The sequence below is a fragment of the Austrofundulus limnaeus genome, unplaced genomic scaffold, assembly GCF_001266775.1.
Source record: "Austrofundulus limnaeus strain Quisiro unplaced genomic scaffold, Austrofundulus_limnaeus-1.0 Scaffold390, whole genome shotgun sequence".
In the NCBI taxonomy this organism is placed as follows: domain Eukaryota; kingdom Metazoa; phylum Chordata; class Actinopteri; order Cyprinodontiformes; family Rivulidae; genus Austrofundulus; species Austrofundulus limnaeus.
Window position 1 is genome coordinate 301486 of NW_013952792.1, and position 4448 is coordinate 305933.

A 4448-nucleotide genomic window follows, 5' to 3' on the forward strand; every position below is an offset into this window, starting at 1 on the left:
CCATTTACGTGAACAGTTGTTGACATGTGAAGTAACAGGAAGTGATGTTAGAGGGGAATACAGTATCTGCATGTAAACAGAGCGTTGCTACAATAACTAAAACAACAGACTGTAGAGAAAAATCTGATGTTTCTTTAGTTTATTTTGTGTCACCATCAGAGATGAAGAGTCAGAGTTCAAATAATATTGCTTCAGTAAACAAAGACCAGGAAGTTTTCTTTCTTAAAGAGTTCCTCTTTGATGTCACTTCCTGTTTCACTTTGGCTGAGCCAAGTAAACAAAAGAAAATATGCCATTTATGTGATAAAGTGGATATGTGCATTATGTCAAGTTTCTTAAGTATAAAAGGTGTGTTCTTTGACATTTTCTATTTGAAGGATGTGCTTGACGCAGGCACTTTAAAATGCAGCTCTGTTGCTTTTGAGATGGTTTTGAGACCCCAATTCTTTGCCAGAACAAATGTTTCAGTCCTGAGGAGCCCTCACTGCTGTCGACTGGAACAGAATTCTTCCTGACTTCATGTTCGCTGTCAAAAACAATCATCTTCAGTTGTGGTTGGACCTCAATGACCAAATAGTTTTTTTGTTAAAACAGATCCTTATAGAACGACAATAAATTTATTAAACAACTGCTTGACCCAGGCACAGTCAGAGCAGCGATTTCTCTTGATATATTTAACTTTCATAAAGACTGAAGCATTCTAGCAGAGCTATCATTAGTATCATTCATCARATTGTCATCAGGTTTTATGCCAGTTCTCCCTGTCCTCTCTTCAGCCTTTAAAACTGCAGCATCAGTCTTTCCTCATCTTTCATAGAAAAAACTGTTGAAGTTGCTGCTACTGTTTGTTGTCTCACCTGAAACAAATCTGCAACAGGAGGAAAAAGCAGAGGTCTATGAAGTACTTGGAAAAAATAATAAAGTGAAAGTACCTCAATAGAAAATGACAGGTAAAAATGAATTTCACTGATAAGAAAAGTACCTCAGTCATAAAACTGCTCACAATAATGAGGAAAGTAAAAGTAAAAGTGCTTTTACTCAAGAAATAGTGTTGAAAATACTTAACCAAGTTATGTCAACTGGTTCCACTAAACCAATTTRAGTGAAATGAGCGATTTACACATCTTCATTTTAAAAACTGAGTAAATTGCTTCACGTTTATTTGCATTTATTTACACTAGCTTTACAGAGTGCACTAACAACTCACTGTATGAGGAGTTCCAGTTATATTTGAATTTGCAGTGACCCTGTCACACTAGACAACTTATGCCAACTTATGAAACATTTTTTTGTCCAAATTTCCAATAAAATGTGTATATTTGATCAATTTGTTAGAATTACATTATGTAACGTATCCTTAGAATAAAAAAAAAAAAAAAAAGAATTACATTATGTACACGCTGAAAAGAAGCTTCCTGTTGATTTTTTTCAATTCCAGCTTCAACATAGACGTCTTTAAAATGTTCACAAGTTGGCATCAGTTCTCTAGTGTGACAGGGCCTGTAATGAGGTGCTAAACTTGAAAGCAAAGTAGTTAAAGTATAATTTTTATGTTTTGAATGTTAGAAAATAAAAGTAAAAGTTATGATAAAAAATACTTGGAAAAATTACATATCCTCTAAATTTTTTAAAGTACTTTAACAAAGTAAATGTAGTTTGCTACTATACACCTCTGGGTAAAAGATTTCTGTAAATACTGTAAGTTAACAAACAGCCGACACCCATTCAAGCCTTTTCAACAAAATCTTAATTTGTGTGCAACAAGACATCATGGCTACAGTCACAGCACTGCATGCTGGGAAAGCTTCAGGACCACGGCAGCGTCTTTCTATCTGAACGCCACAACTTCTTTGTGTTTTTGTTTTTGTCACAAACCAGCCCAGTCATTTTAAAATCTCCAAGAAAAACTCTTTTATATTTCCTAGGTTAGGGTTGAGGCTAACTTTTGACCTGAACTTGACTTGGTCTTTAGTTACAAACTAATAGAGCGAAATTTATAAGTAGACTTGGCTGACAAGTGTTAGTCTGAAAGGATCATGGCTTTGTTTGTCATCCATGRCAAACTCCAGACACATGACCCTCTTACCTTTAGTCTGCTCGTTCCGGCAAGGTCCTCCTGATCGTAATCCCTGCCTGCCCCTCCTTAATCTGATCTCTGACGGATTAACRGTGCAAACACTAACAGCCTATTTTCACATGTTCACTGGGTCGTCTGCTGACGAGCCTCTGATCTCTGATGTCCAGCATATTTGGCGTGACCCGTCCGTATTTCCGCAGGAATTTTAAGAATGATGTACAAATGAAAAACGAACAAGCAGAAAACAAAAACAAACAAACAAACAAACAAGCAAAAATTTAGGAGATTAGCACAAGGAGACATGGGGAACCACAGGGAAGCCAGTTCTCATCTGAGGCTATTATGAAAACTGTGTAATGAGAAGTGGCTACAGATGTGACAGGTGAACAGGGTGCAGGTAGAAATGGGTGTGGCCGTACTAGCTGTTAACTACAGAGGAGAGGTAAATAATGACACTGGAAACACTTGAATTACTGGAAAAAAAAAAAACAATATTTCATGACTTGATTATCCATATTTTGACAGAGGAAGTCACTGACATGACAAAGATGTAACACAGATCTATTAAAAAATAAAATCTGTGTTGGAGGAAAGACTTTCACCTTCGTTCAGACAGATGCAGTGGTTGTGAAAAACAGATGTGAAGCACATCATTTGATCAAAACAAAAGAATTTGGAGACGACACGACTGCAGAAAACGTTGGTCGCACCACATAATGGCTTTTAATTTTCAGCTTCAGGATCAGCTGTTAGCTGAAGGACCACTTCACAAACTTGTTAACGTTTTGACTACCTTAGAACCTCTGCTTCAAAATCTATAAACTTTCTACACTTTTATTGTACACTGGCTACAAACTTGTAATCTATAAAATCTAGGGGTCTCACTCGAGTCCCAGAGTGGTCACAGGCATCTCCAACCATTGTCTGCTTACCTGAGTGAATAATCTGTTAACATTGTTTATATTTTTGTGTAAGAGACTGATTTTACCTTCAATAGAAAACCAGTGCAGAGATCTGAGGTGTAAAGTTTTCATTTTTCCTACAGGCCAACCTGATACCCATTAAGGATCTTGAAGGTACTCTGTAAGTTCCCTCAATACTGAGTAAGTATTCTTTGGGTACCTTGTAGGAACTAACCTGCTAAACATAAAGTGTTTCTGTGTCACAAAACTCAAAATAAAAAATGTTGTCTTGATCCTCATTACTTTTGATTAAATGCAACATTCATCCAGTATTTCTATGATTTTCCCAATGTTAGTTAATTTTTCAAAACTGGAAAACCCTGGATTTTGCGGCTAAATCTTCAACACAAACATTTCTTTTGGAAGAAAATAAGAATGCAAACTCGCTTATTCTTTCATTAAAAAAAGCAGCATCAGTTTGATTTTAAAAGCTACTAAAGTGAAAATAGGAATAGTTTTATTAGCATATCTGCTCCTGTGCTTAGCCACATGTGATTTAGTGTTCATCTGGATTGGATCAGTGAGAATGAAAAGGGGGAAACTGCCCCCTGCTTCTGCAGACGCAGCCAGGAGCAGCAGAGTGTACGTAGGAGTGCATCTGTGAACCAGCTCATCAACTTCACACACAAACCATTTCCCTCTCTGCTTTCTGACACTTTCACATCACATTTTGACACGAGGGAATCCACATTTTATCCTTGTAGATGCTCATCTGAGAGTAATATGCGTTAGTTAAAGCCAGACCCCAGTTAGGATGCTGCAAACAGCCGACAGCGTAATGGAATTAAAAGATTAAAGAATCAAGAAACCCTTGCTTCTTGTTTTATCTCCATATGAACAGACAGAGATGTCTGGATGAAATGGCAGATGATGCAAACTAGTGCAAGTATCAGTCTGTGTTCACAGTCTATTCTGAGGCAACAAGGGCTATTTTTCAGTGAAAGCCAACATTTAATAAGAAGTAGCTGTGTATGAGAGAGCAGGCAGAACAGAGACATGAACTCACCGGTTTTTGTTTTGTGGGTCCTGAAGCAGCAGAGTGTTTTCAGAAAGGCAGAGCTCCCTCTCAGTCCGTGCACATCACCAAGCCTGAGGCTGAGTGAGGAGATTGTGTAGGCTGAGAGAGATCCAGATTGGCTGGGAGGACCMCCCCCCCCCTCCTCCTCCTCCCTCCTTCTGTGCCTTTATCTTGTCCCGGTGAGTCCGTCACAGAGCTCAGCCCAAAATACCACTGACAAACAATTACACAGACATCACACAGGAAGAACGACTCGCACAGAAAACTAGCTTTGACTTCTGAGAATGTTATTAGATCATTATTACAATTAAAGGCCTGGCGTTCCTTGAATGAATTGACACTGCCCACCACCTTCCATACCAGAGTTTTAGACCAAAACTAAGAAAGGACA

At 38.1% G+C, this 4448-nt stretch overlaps 1 protein-coding gene across 1 annotated transcript in view; it reads right to left on the reverse strand.

Moving 5' to 3' along the window:
* Positions 1 to 4189, reverse strand: part of palmdb (palmdelphin b) — a 37360-nt gene extending 33171 nt beyond the window's left edge. The window contains exon 1 of the mRNA XM_014023792.1: positions 4046 to 4189. The gene's annotated coding sequence lies outside the window, so the exon portion shown is untranslated. The remainder of the gene's footprint in view (positions 1 to 4045) is intronic.
* Between the last annotated feature and the right edge of the window lie 259 nt (positions 4190 to 4448).